Genomic DNA, 14,245 nt, shown 5'->3' with positions numbered 1-14,245 from the left:
TCAGACGGGCCTGGCCCCCTCTCTGCCTCTGATGCAGAGCACTCATCAGAGCCTTCCCCAGACTCCCAAGACTGGCCCATGTTCCTCTCCAACCTCCTCACTGTCTGAGTCTGCTGCCTGATCTGCTGGCCACTGGCAGGCCACAACACAAAAGCCTCAGTTGACCTCATTCTACAGCTCCAATACTTCTTGGTTTCTGATACTGTGAATGTTTTGACTTCTGCCACATCTTTATCAGCCCACCCTAATCAAATAGCTGATGTGTACCCTTGAAAAATTCTCCCTAATGGTTAGTCAGAATCGATTTAAATTACAATTTTGTATCTTTTTCCTTTGGATGCACAAAACCCATGGCAACAAATGCTACCAAATATTTGTGTGATCCTTTTGGTGTCCCATATCATCAAAGCTGACATCAGCCCGAGCATAGAACAACTCAAAGTAGTGCAAGATGAGAAGACTTGGAAGCCTATAGATTTGCCATGTTATCATCCAGTGTCCCAAACCTCTTAATTTCAAAACTCATTTTTATCAGAGAGGAAAGCTCATACTTTTGATCCTCTCTACTGTGTATATTTTCTTGACATCTCTATCACATATCCCTCTTCGTCATCTCTTTTCCACTCAGAAAACTGTCCCAGTTGGATATCTTCCAGATGTTTTGAAACCTCTTATCATGTGCCCCACTTCATGACCTCTTTTCCATCCAGAAAACCTTCCCAAATTGGATATCTTCCAGATGTTCTGGAACCTCTAGTATCTGTCCCTCTTCATCACCTCATTTCCACCCAGAAAATTGTCCCAGTTGGATATCTTTCAGATGTTCTGAAACCTATTGTGTGTCCATCATCTCTTTTCCACCCAGGAAAACCTTCCCAGTGGGATATCTTCCACAGATTTTGAAATCCATCTCTCCTAGCCCCCAAAACCATGCTGCCTGGGAATGTTGAGACTTTCTGGTTCTACATATTGGAAGGAAAACCTTGGGTCAGAATTGATGTTCTGCAAAGCAATTTAACTGGTTTTCCCAGTTGCAATGTATGCTGTGAAAGTTGGACCATAAGGAAGGCTGAGCGCCAAAGCATGGAGGCCTCTGAACTCTGGTGCTAGAAAAGACTCCTGCGAGTCCCTTGGACTGCAAGGCCATCCAACCGGTCAGTCCTAGAGGAGATGAAGAGTGAACTCAAATACTTTGGCCACCAAAGGAGAAGGAAGGACTCCCTGGAGAAGAGCCTCATGCTGGGAACGATAGAGGGCAAAAGAAATAGGAGACAACAGAGAATGAGGTGGCTGGATGGAGTCACTGAAGCAGTCGTGTGAGTTTCAATGGACTCCAGAGGATGGTAGAGGACAGGAAGGCCTTTAGGAACGTTGTCCATGCAGTCGTGATGGGTCAGACACGACTTTACAACTAACAACAACAAAGTAATTCAATCTCTGGGGCTTCCTGGGCCTCTTTGGTGGCTTGACAAACAAGCTCGGAGACATCCCCTGCGTTCCCAGAACATCAATCGGATTCTAAATTGATGACCCAAATTAACAGGCCAAACATGAGGATCAGCAGAAGACGCGGGGAAGGCTGTTTGAAGAGGAAATATTAAAAAAAGAAATATTCACGGAGAGCTATTGTAGAGGGAACTCAAGGTGAGAAAATAAGAATGTGGACGCAAAGGGAGCTCTGGTTGATGGACGGACCTTTTAACTCCTTTGTTTTATTTTGTTTGGGGGGGGGTGGGATATTGCTCATGTCACTGGAGTCCTGCCCAGGGCCCCTCCCGAATGACATTCCTGCCCTTCCCCTCCAACATGTTTGCACAGCAGTGAAGCCGCTCCCTTGCCAGGGTGCTGAGCCAAACCAGAAAGGTACAAAGTGGGGGGGGAGGGGGGCAGAAGCAAAAGAAGCAAGCTTCTGCCACAGCAAGCTGTTGTATTCCATACCCCCCCCTCCCTGGACGGTCAGGAAAAGCAGGTTGAGATGTCCCTGCCAAGAGACGCTGCCAAAAAGACAGACTGATTCAGATCCTCGGCAGGAGGCAGCCCACCAGCGAGCCCACGCAGCCGCCTGCTTGCCACTCGCTCACGTGGGCCTTAAAGACCGACATTCCTGCCTGACACGTGGAGTGGCACAATGCCCCCACCTCCCCAAGGCAGGCAGGCAGGCCTCCCTTTAGATATCAAAATCCAGGCAGGCATGCCCACGCACACACGTACACGTGTGCGCGCGCTCGTCCGGATGGCCTCAAGGGATTTCTCCCAAGTCGCAAGCAGAAACATCTGGATCGCCCAATGGCTCTCCTGGGGGGTTTCTCCCCCACTCCCTCCCTCCCACACACACTTGGTAGCTTTCAAGAAAGTCTCTTTTGCAAATGCTGTTTGTGAGACCAGAGTGCAACACCAGGACATCGGCACACTTCTGCCCCCCTCCAAGAATCTCACATTCTTCCCAGAGCCTCCCAGTTGAGGATCAATTTGTCCGTCCATCTGTTATCTATCTATCTATCTATCTATCTATCTATCTATCTATCTATCTATCTATCTATCTATCTATCTATCTATCTATCTATCTATCTATCTGTCTATTCCCCCTTTCCCTACATTGATTTCTTTCTTTTTCTTTCTTTTTCTTTCTTTTTCTTTCTTTTTCTTTCTTTTTCTTTCTTTTTCTTTCTTTTTCTTTCTTTCTCTTTCTTTCTTTCTCTTTCTTTCTTTCTTTCTTTCTCTTTCTTTCTTATCGTCTATCTATATATCACCTATCTATCCCCCTTTCCCTACATTCATTTTTCTTTCTTTCTCTTTCTTTCTTTCTCTTTTTCTCTTTCTCTTTCTTTCTTTCTCTTTCTCTTTTCTTTTTCTTTCTTTCTTTCTTTTTCTTTCTTTCTTTCTTATTGTCTATCTATATATCTACCTATCTATCCCCCTTTCCCTACATTTTTCTTTTTCTCTCTCTCTCTCTCTTTCTTTCTTATCTTCTATCTATCTATCCCCCTTTCCCTACATTTTCTTTCTTTCTTATCATCTATATATCTATCCTCTATCTATCTATCTATCTATCTATCTATCTATCTATCTATCTATCTATCCCCCCTTTCCCCTATATTTCTTTCTTTCTTATCATCTATATATACCCCTTTCCTTTTCTTTTTTTCTAATCATCTATCTATCCCCCTTTCTCTTCCTTCCTTCCTTCCTTTTTCTTTCTTTCTTTCTTTCTAATCATTTATCTATCCCCTTTCTTTACCTTTCTTTCTTTCTTTCTCTCTTATCTATCTATCTATCCCCCTTTCCATTCCTTCCTTCCTTCCTTTCTTATCATCTATCTATAATCTATTTATCATCCTCTCTCGCTCACTATCAATCTATCAATCTATTGATCCATCCATCCCTCCCTCTCTCTCATATGGCACATTCACATCACATTTCCGTAAACACACAAGGGATAAAAATACAAAATATGAAATATCAAAGAGATTTCTCTCTTCCTTCTGGAGAGAACATGGTTCGTGTAATGATCGCTTTTTCATGTCCACCTACATATGCAATTTGAATGTTCTGATCTCATTCTCAGAAGCGACAGTTTAAGAAACCCCCCCTTTTTTAAAGAAGCAGATCACCTGTTCATAGGGATTCCCTAATTTCACTTTCTAGGAGTCCCACACAGAATGGCAATAATTTGTATGAATTAAGTCCAACACATCTCCAAGTTGGCAAGTTGGAGAAGGCTGGTGTAAAGATTTACAGAATTACAGAATAACAGAATTGGGAGGGACCCTGGAGGCCTTCTAGTCCAACCCCCTGCCCAAGCAAAAGACCTTACACCCTTCTGGACTAATGGCAATCCAATCTCTTCTTAAAAACCTCCAGTGATGGAGCACCCACAATTTCTGAAGGCAAACCATTCCACTGATTAATTGTTTTGACTGACAGGAAATTGCTCCTTAGTTCTACATTGGATCTTTCTTGATAAGCTTTAAATCTGGGCTGCTGATCCCTATTGCAGAAACATTCCAGGAATTCTATGGAGCTGGGAGGACTTGCAGTGAGATTCCTCTCTGCCCAGACATGTGTCAGTTTTGGGCAGACCCATCAAATGTTTTGATAATGAGCCATAATATCTGCTTGTGTACTGCAATGGTTGGACGGAGTGTGTATTTATTTGTTAGTGGCGTATGTGTGAGAGGACAAAAGAGATAGAAGGGCAATGATGTATTGTAGAAGAACAAGAAAGAAAAAATAGAAAAAGGTGATAATCATGATTATTATCATCAAACCGGTCAGTCCTAGAGGAGATGCACCCTGACTGCTCTTTAGAAGGCCAGATCCTGAAGAGGAAGCTCAAATATTTTGGCCACCTCATGAGAAGGAAGGACTCACTGGAGAAGAATCTAATGCTGGGAATGATGGAGGGCAAAAGAAGAAGGGGACGGCAGAGAATGAGGTGGCTGGGTGGAGTCACTGAAGCAGTAGGCGTGAATTTCAATGGACTCCAGAGGATGGTAGAGGACAAGAAGGCCTGCAGGAATGTTTTCCATGGGGTCAGGATGGGTCGGACATGACTTCACAACTAAATAATCACGATGGTTTAAAGCAGGGGTCCCGAGCCCCGTGGGTGCAACCCACTACTGGGCCTGTTTGAAACTGGGCCTGGTGAGCAATGAGAAAGCGAGCCTGAGCAAAGCTCTACTCGTGTGAGCAGTGCGCCCTTGCACTAGCGTGTGAAGCTCCACTTGCGTGAACAGAGGACACTCACACACAAAACTCCATTCAGGACATAGGAACTTCATGCAGGAGCACTCTCTGCTGGTGCGAGTGGAGCTTTCCATGCAAGCACAAGCACTCTCTGCTCACACACGAAGCTCCACTCGCAAGAGAGGAGGGCGTGTACGCCCACCACTTACACCAATGGAGCTGCGTGTGCCTGCCAATAACACCCACCCACACAAAAGGGTGGAAAGTTTGGGGACCACTGGTTTAAAGTGAAAGTAAGAATGCCCGTGGGCGGGCGGGGGGGAGAAGCTGGAGGTATTTCTGTTCCAGATGCAAAGGACTGTAGAATAGGTTGGTCCTGTCACTTTCTCGCTCTTCTTTCTCCTGAAACAAATTGTGGATTATAAGCCCTGGAGCAAAACTGTACACAATTGGCTGCCCTAAATTATCCTCATCAGGATCTCTTCTGGCAAAGTCTTCTCAATGCTATAAAATATACATTCAAAAGTACAAAAGCCAGCCTGACAGATGCTCTTGGAATACACCCAAAAGAAATCTGAAATGTATTCAAAAGTGAACATTTAACCACCGTTGAACCTAAGTATTGTGGCCCGCCAGCATCCAGCAGAGCTGGCAGCAGATTCGGACAATGAGGAGGTTGGGGAGGAACTTGGGCCAGTCCTGGAGGCTGGGCAAGGATCGGGCGAGGGCTCTGCATTGAAGGCAGAGATGGGGCCAGGGTCATCCGACAGTTCTCAGCTGCCTTCTGAGCTAGACAGCAGTGAGGCAGAGGAACAGTTGGAGCCTGTTCCCAGTGTGCACATGCGCACAGCTGCCAGAAGAAAAGAACAGCTAAGGAAGAGGAGTTGGACCATTTGTGTCAACTTAAGGACTCTAAGCTGATGACACACTTAACTCTGCCATCACCTCTGCCTGCTGTTCTCCTATACTTCCCCCACAATGTGTTTTTGGGGAAAAGGAGACAGCTCATTGTTCCTGTCAGCATTCACACATTGCTGAATAGTTTTCTTCCATGTCAAGAAACCCACCTTGGTTACCAAGCTCACGCTTACACAAGGAGATGTTTGACACCTACCAGTTCACCAATTGTTGTGACCTGCCAGCGGCCAGTGGAGCTGATAGCAGTGTTAGACAGTAAGGAGGTTGGGGAGGAACATGGGCCAGTCCTGGAGGCTGGGGAAGGCATGGAAGAGGGCTCTGCATTGGGGACAGAGATGGGGACAGAGATGGGGATTGTTCTCAGCTGCCTTTGGAGCTAGACAGCAGTGAGGCAGAGGAACAGCCGGAGCCTGTTCCCAGTGTGCGAATGCGCACAGCTGCCAGAAGAAAAGAACAGCTAAGGAACAAGGTTCAACTAGGGAGTAAAGCCACAAGTGAACAGTGAATGGCCCCTCCCTTAGGGAGTAAAAGAGGAATGAAAGGGGAGTGGGCTTTTGCAGGAAACAATTCATTATTTTGTTTGTTTCAGGAGTGTGAAGATCTGTCCATGAATCTCAGAGACTTTGTGCCAAGTCTTTCCTTGCACAGCACCTCATTTGGGAAATATTTACATGGCATCTTTCCAAGATAGATAAGGTCTGTGGTCATAAATATTCCTTTGAAAGATTGTTTACCAGGCCTTTGCTGAATGTGAAGGAGTAGAATTCCCATTTGTTTCATAAAAGGGGTTTTGTCGGGACCAGTAATCTGCTTTGTGCTTTTTGGGAAAGCCTAGATCAGAGCACTACACACACACACACACACACACACACACACACACACACACACACACTGTTGTTATTCAGTTACAAAGTCATGCCTGACTCCTCATGTCCCCATGAGGGTCATGCCAGCCCCCCACCCCAACCTCCACTGTTTTTGGGAGTTTGTCCAAATCCATGTTTGTTGTGTCGATGACACTATCTAACCGTCTCATCCTCTCCAATGCCCTTCTATTTTTTGCCACATGCACCTATATTCCTTCGTATGTTCTTTGCCTGAGATCAAACATCAGAGCCAATCTGGGTGTTCCACTTACTGTATTCTTGCGCGTCTGATTGTTAGTACAGCAGGCAACTCGATTAAACGGTGAAAAAGTGACTATTCTGAGTGGCAGATTGGCAAGAAAAGGAGCTGGCCTTTGTCCATCATTCCAAATAGCAAAGAGGAATAAGAGTAGAGAGTGTAGAGCAGAGTAGAGCAGAGCAACACCTTGGAGGTCTTCTAGTCCAGCCCCCTGCTCAAGCAGGAGAACCTATACTACTTCAGATAATGGATTGTCTAATCCAGTCATGGCGAACCTTTTAGGCACCGTGTGCCCAAACTGCATGTGTACACATGTCCAAACTGAAAGGAGCATGCACATGCATGACCGTGTGCATGTGCAGTCATGCACACGGACATGCATGAAATGGGCACATGTGCGGACATGCATCTATACATGAACGGACATGCACCCATGTGCAGCAGGGACCCGAAGACCAACTGGCCGGTGGGACGTGGGGCATCCCAACACCTGCAGCGCAGCAAAAGATAAGATCTTTTTCCTTCGTGAGCTTCTGTTTTGTCGTTTGCAGGGAAACAGAAGCTCATGAAAGAAATGCCACGGAGATCTGATATGGGGCGATGGCGCGCGTGCCAGCAGAATTGGCTCTGCATGCCTCCTCTGGCATGCATGCCATAGGTTCGCCATCACTGGTCTAGTCTCGTCTTAAAAACCTCCAGTGATGCAGTGCCCATGAAGTCCTCCCTGTTAGGAAGTTTCTCCTTAATTCCAGGTTGCTTCTCTCTTTGATCAGCTTCCAATCTTTTCTTCTTGTCTTGCCCTCTGGTGCTTTGGAAAATAAATTGACCTGCTCTTTTTTGTGGCAGCCCCTCAAATCCTGAAATGCTGCTATCATGTCACTCCTAATTCTTCTTTTCTCTAAACTAGCCAGACCCAAAACCTGCAGCTGTTCTTCATATGTTTTAGTCTCCAGGCCTTTGATCATCTTAGTTGCTCTTCTCTGAACTTTTTCCAAAGTGTCAACATCTTTTTTGCAGTACAGTGTCCAAAATTGGTGGCAGGATTCCAGGTGGGGTCTTACTAGGCTTTTATAAAGTGGTACTAATACTTCACGTGATCTTGATTCTATGCCTCTGTTTATACAATCCTGAATTATATTAGCTTTTTTGGCTGCTACTGCACATTGCTGGCTCGTATAATATAGTTTTTCACTAATTGACGTTCTTTGGATGTCTTTTTGCTGCCTTTAACTTATTATAAGATCTTAAATATTGAACCTGCAATTCATCAGTGTCTATCTAGATGGCAGCACCGAGCCATCTAGAGAGTGAACCTGTTCTATAGATTGGCCCTAAAGAGTCAAACCAGAAGTGCGTTGCTCCCGGTTCAGCCCGGATCAGGCGAAGCGGTAGTAGCTGTGGCAGGAGACGGAATTGAACAGGGGGCTTCCGGTTAGGACCTTTGTTGCTCTGGGTGTTTTCTTTCCTGTGGGAAACGGTTCCAAATGGCTCTTTGAATGTTTAAGTTTACCGACCCCTGTTCTAGACGAAGGGAATAGTCAAGCACTTCCACTCCGTTGCCAATAAAAATAAGACGTTGAGCTTTTTGATCAGAAAGGTCGGCAGTTCGGGGGTTCGAATCCCTAGCGCCGCGTAATGGAGTGAGCTCCTGTTACTTGTCCCAGCTTCTGCCCACCTAGCCATTCGAAAGCACATAAAAATGCAAGTATAAAAATAGGGACCACCTTTGGTGGGAAGGTAACAGCGTTCTGTGCGCCTTCGGCATTGAGTCATGCTGGTCACATGACCACGGAGACGTCTTCGGACAGCGCTGGCTCTTCAGCTTAGAAACGGAGATGAGCACCGCCCCCTAGAGTCGGGAACGACTAGCACATGTGCGAGGAGAACCTTTATCTTACTCTTAGTTGAACTTTTATACCCTCGGTAGTCCATGCCTCCTGAATTCTACTCTGTTAGCCTATTTCTGATGGTTTCAGCCTAACCAGAAAGACTTGGGTAGAGTCATTTCATAGCATATCCCTTCAGTTAAAAAAACCATACCAACTATCTTCTAGGTCTCAGGATCTGCCTTCTGGAATTGTGTCGCCCTCATCCTGATGGTATGGAAGATCTTAAAGACTCATCAGTTCTGCAGGCCCTGGGGTGGGGTGTTTGTAGAGCCCTATAGGTGATGGGTTTGTTATTAAAGAAAGTGAGTTGGTCCAGCCACACAGGATTTTCTTGCTGTTTTCCATTGTTTTCTTTCCTGTTTTACTTGATGTCAGCCACCCAGAGACATTCGGAAGTTGGACAGCTTCTAAGTCTCAGAAGCAGGTAAATAAGTAAATGAATACTTTGCATTCTCAAAGAAAGTTTTGTTTTTCGACCCTTTTGGTTTGTTGAGTTATTTCTTCTGCAACTATTTCGGTTTACTTATGTTTAATTCTCTCTATTTGTCTTTTGAACATTTGCTTTTGTGGCTCTCTGTGAAGCTTTGAAGGGGACATGGTGCCTCAGTGGTTAAGACGCTGAGCTTGTCAATCAGAATTTTTTTGTGCGCCGAATCGGCAGTAATGCCGATAGGAACCTAACCCGCAACAGAGGGATACAATCAAGATCAAGGAAGGTACTAATACCACTCTATAAAACCTTAGTAAGGACACACCTAGAGTACTGCATCCAATTTTGGTCACCACACTATAAAAAAGATGTTGAGGCTCTAGAAAGAGTGCAGAGAAAAGCAAGGAGGATTAGGGGACTGGAAAGCTAAAACATACAATGAACGGTTGCAGGAACTGGGCATGGCTAGTCTAGTGAAGAGAAGGACCAGGGGAGACAAGAAAACAGTTTTCAAATATTTGGGGGGCTTCCCCAAGAGGAGGGGGTCAACCTATTGTCCATTGCAACCAAAGGCCAGACAAGGAACAATGGATGGAAATTGAACAAGGAAAAATTCAACCTGGAAATAAAGAGGAACTTTCTGACAGTGAGAGCAATCAACCCATGGAACAGAAGTTGCCTTCAGAAGATGTGGGAGCTTCATCCCTGGGGGCTTTCAAGAAGAGACTGGACTGCCATTTGTCGGAAGTGGTGTAGGGTCTCCTGCTTGGGTGGGAGTTTGGACTAGATGACCTACAAGGTCCCTTTCAATTCTGTTAATCTAATCTGCAGTCTTCCTGCTCATCATCTCTGCTTCCACAGCAATAGAACCCAGATTCTCCCGTAGATAGCTGAACTGCAGGGAAATGCAATCATTAATTGCAGGCAAGCTATCTGTGAAAACCTTACATCTAACAAGTCAATTACCTGCATTACATTATTCTTTTTTTTTTTTCACAAGTTGCTAAGAGTAGCAAAACAAGTTTGCTCTTCACTCGCTCCCTTGCTCAACACCCCAGCGGGCTTAGCTCAGCTGAAAAGAGGCACATGTAAACCCACGTGTTTCAGACCACGATTTGCTGGATAAACTACAATAAAAGCATTTCGCACAACAGGCTGGGCCCCAATAATCAAAGCAACCTTCCTTACAACGTACTGTGATATAAGCATTGAGGAAAAACAAAAATCACTCAGAACGCTTCTTGGCCGACTCAGGACGTGACACGAGCTCTTCTGAACGCTAACCACAATGTCTTGACTTCTAAATCCACCGCACACATAAAACACGCAGTTATAAAACAGCTACAGCGATGTGGCACGCAGTGGCAATCTGACTGTGCTGCGAAGAATTTTCTTTCCCCTACTTGTGATGACACATGCTTTACATGCGGGTACAAAGATGCACAGAGCTACTTGCCGATCTCTCATCCTAGGCCACAGACATGTGCTCACGTGCCCATCTTTTGCACATGCCAAAATTCTGTCCATGCAAACATCTGCGCTTCCATGTTTATAAAAAGGACACATACATAACTGTTTAGGGCCTGATTTCAGGTAAGTAAAGGTAGGTTCCCCTCACACATTTGTGGTACTTGTTCCCAACTCTAGGGGGCGGTGCTCATCTCTGTTGCAAAGCCGAAGGGCCAGCGCTGTCCGAAGACCTCTCCGTGGTCATGTGGACAGCAGGACTAAATGCCAAAGGCGCACGGAACGCTGTTACTTCGCACCAAAGATGGTTCCTATTTTCCTACTTGCATTTTTTACATGCTTTCGAACTGCTAGGTTGGCAGAAGCTGGGACAAGTAACGGGAGCTCACTCAGTTATGCAGCGCTAGGGATTTGAACTGCTGAACTGTCGATCTTTCTGATCGATAAGCTCAGTGTCTTAGCCCCTGAGCCACCACGATTTCAGGACTCCTGTCCAAATTTGGCAAAGCCCTCCCGGTGCAGCTCTCGGTGTTTGTGCAGGAAGGCAGAAGGATGACTCTTTCCTGGAGTCATGAGCAATTCAACCTGACAGGTATAATAGCTGTCATTAAGCAGCTGGTAAAGCACAGAGGGAATCAGTCAGTTCAGTGTGTGTGCATGTCTGTGTGTGTGTGTGTGTGTTTGTTTGTTTGTTTGTTTGTTATTCAAACTTGGCAACTTGAAGACGGGCATATTTCAATTCCCAGAATTCTGGGAGTTGGAAGTCCACCCATTTCCCAAGTGGTCAAGATGGAAAGGCACCTGGCCAAATAGGACACCCCTCCTCCTGGAGTTGGGTTTAAAATCTGACGGACACCCAATCCCTCCTGTCGGATGGGCAGAGAAGAAGACCATCTACGCTGCAGCAAATCGCTTCCCTCCCTTTGGCCCTCTCCACAGTGGCACCATTTATGCTACCCATCCCGGAGGAGAAAACGTGGCTCCACCTTCTGATAAGGGGAAAAAAAAAGAACTCCACTGCAAAATTTCTTGAAGCGGATCCCAAAGAAAAGAAGTTGGGGGGGGGGGGTTGTGCGGAAGGGCTGGGATAGGGAGAAGGCTTCCATCCTCGCCTTTGGCTGTCCCATTTTTCCTCGTCTGTTCATGGCACATTTCAACTCGTTTGCCTCCGGTCTTATTTCTATTTATTCTATCCCGCATCCAGGCTGGTTTCTCCCTCCCTCCCTCCCTCCCTCCCTCCCTCTCTCTCTCTCTCTCTCTCTCTCTCTCTCTCCCTCCCTCCCTCCCTCTCTCCCTCCCTCCCTCCCTCCCTCTCTCTCTCTCTCTCACACACACACCATTCAAAGAACCAACCATCTTATTTCCTTTACCCCTTTTGCCTCATTGCCTTTGCCCACAACAACAACAATCCTGTGAGGTGGATTGACCCACACGCCAGGAGCCCAAGGGTCTTCCTCCAATCCCTGACCCCCAGCACCATCATCGTCCACCCAGGGGACAAAGCAGGTTCCCCATCTCGGGTTTGAAGGCGACCCACCCAAGGTCACCTGAGGATTTGAGGCAATCCAGTGCCCCTCCTCTAAGTGGGCAGTTTGAGACCCGGCTGGGGATGATGGACTTGAGTGTCAGGAAAGGGAGGAAGGTCGCTCTAATAATTCCTCCAATCCCTGATGCTCCCCCCCCCCCAACACCATCATCCATCACCCAGGGGATGAAGCAGGTCCCCCTGTCTTGGTGTTGAAGACCTTCCCAAGGTCCATCTACGAGGATTGGGGTGATCCAATGCCCCTCCTCTAAAGCGGGTTCTCTTGGGCAGTTTGAGACCCTGCTGGGGATGATGGACTTGGGTGTCAGGAAAGGGAGGAAGGTCGCTCTAATAATTCCTCCAATCCCTGATTCCACACACCCCCCGACAACCCCATCATCCACCACCCAGGGGATGAAGCAGATCCTCCGTCTCGGGGTTGGAGGCGACCCTCCCCAAGGTCACCCGAGGATTGGGCCGATCCAATGCCCCCTCCTCTAAAGCGGGCAATTCGAGACCTGGCTGGGGATGATGGGCTTGGGTATCAGGCCAAGGCACCGAAGGGAGGAGAGTTGCTCGAAATGCGCACCGCGCCTCGTCTCGCCGCGATCGCGATCCCTCCCCTCCCTCTGGCGCAGGAGTCCCGGGCTCGCTCGGGCTTCGCAACGCCGCCTTACCTGGTTCCGCAGGAGGCGCCGGATCACTGCGATGATGTGAACGTGGCGGCGGCGGCGCGGGGGAGCCAGAGACGGGCAGGCGGATCCCGGGGAGACGAAGAGCAGCGCTCGCCCCAGAGGCGCGCAAGCAAGCAGTCACGACCCCGGCGAGCCCTTGCGACGGTCGCAGCTGCTGCCGCTGCTGCTTCCCATGCCAGAAGCCCGCAGGGGAGGATGAAGAAGCCCCCCGGCTTTAGCTCGACTCCGCTAGGGACGCACGCTGCGCCGCCGCGCCGCTCAGGATCCCGGTTCGGAAAGCCGCGCAACCTTGCCGGCAAACCTTGCAAAAAGCAAGCCAGGCGTCGCGCAGCATGCGGAGAGGAGGAGGAGGGCGGGGCGGGCAAGCAGAGGATCCCGACTTCCCCTCGACCAATCGCCGGCCGGCCTGCCCAGCATCGGGGCGGAGCCAAGGTTTGACACCCTAACACACGCACACAGACACACATACAAACGCACTTCTCTCTCTCTCTCTCAAGCCCACACCAACACCACTTCTGGTGCGCCAGGCTGCGGTCGCTGCGCTTCTGCTGCTCCCGGTGGCCGGGATCGCGCAGCTCGGAGGAATACAGATTAAACAGGTTAAACAGAGTTGGAAGGGGCCTTGGAGATCATCTAGTCCAACCTCCAACCCCCCAAGTAGGAGACCCTAGACCATTTCTGACATTTCTTCTTGAAAGCTTCCAGGGTGGAAGCTCCCACAACTTCGGAATGCAACTTTTCTGTTCCATGGGTTGATTGATCTCACTGTCAAAAAATTCCTCCTTATTTCTAGGTTGAATCTCTCCTTGTTCAGTTTCCATTCATTGGAAGGGGCTTCGTAGGTTATCTAGTCCAACCCCCACCCACCCAAGCAGCAGCCCTTACACCATTTCTGACAGATGGCAGTCCAATTTCTTCTTGAAAGCTTCCAGGGATGAAGCTCCCACAACTTCTGAAGACAACATCTGTTCCATGGGTTGATTGCTCTCACTGTCAGAAAGTTCCACCTTATTTCTAGGTTGAATCTCTCCTTGGTCAGTTCCCATCCATTGGAAAGGACCTTGTAGGTCATTCAGTCCAACCTCCCACCTGAGCAGGAGTCCCTACACCATTTCTGACAGATGATAGTCCAGTCTTTTCTTGAAAGCTTCCAGGGATGAAGCTCCCACAACTTCTGGAGAGAGCTGCCCCATGGGGATGCGCGAGGGCAGGCGGCTGCTGGAATGGAACCAACCCTAACCCCGAGTGGCGCCGCACATCGGCAGATCGCCCACCTCCACATAGCGATTCCATTCCACGATTATCATTCCACCAGGCTACAGTAGCACGTATCGTAAAGAGGAAAAAAAGAGGGTGAGTAATTTGGGAAGGTCCCCTTCCCCTAAGCCCCGACATGCTACTTGGCTATGGTAGCATGGATCCTAAAGGGGACAAAAGAAGGCAATTAGTGTGCAAAGGGATCTTGGAGGTCATCTAGTCCAACCCCCCTCTGCCCACGCAGGAAACTCTA

General features: G+C 47.8%; 1 protein-coding gene across 1 annotated transcript in view; it reads right to left on the bottom strand.

Moving 5' to 3' along the window:
- The window catches only part of PHYHIP (phytanoyl-CoA 2-hydroxylase interacting protein), a 75,235-nt gene extending 62,138 nt beyond the window's left edge, over positions 1–13,097 (bottom strand). The window contains exon 1 of the mRNA XM_014061323.2: positions 12,718–13,097. The gene's annotated coding sequence lies outside the window, so the exon portion shown is untranslated. The remainder of the gene's footprint in view (positions 1–12,717) is intronic.
- Positions 13,098–14,245: the final 1,148 nt, after the last annotated feature.

The sequence above is a fragment of the Thamnophis sirtalis genome, unplaced genomic scaffold (assembly GCF_051295495.1).
Source record: "Thamnophis sirtalis isolate CommonGarterSnake01/CBP01778 unplaced genomic scaffold, rThaSir2_p1.2 scaffold_2, whole genome shotgun sequence".
Classification (NCBI taxonomy): Eukaryota; Metazoa; Chordata; class Lepidosauria; order Squamata; family Natricidae; genus Thamnophis; species Thamnophis sirtalis.
The sequence above is the reverse complement of the archived record's forward strand: the minus strand, read 5'-3'. Positions and strand labels throughout refer to the sequence as shown.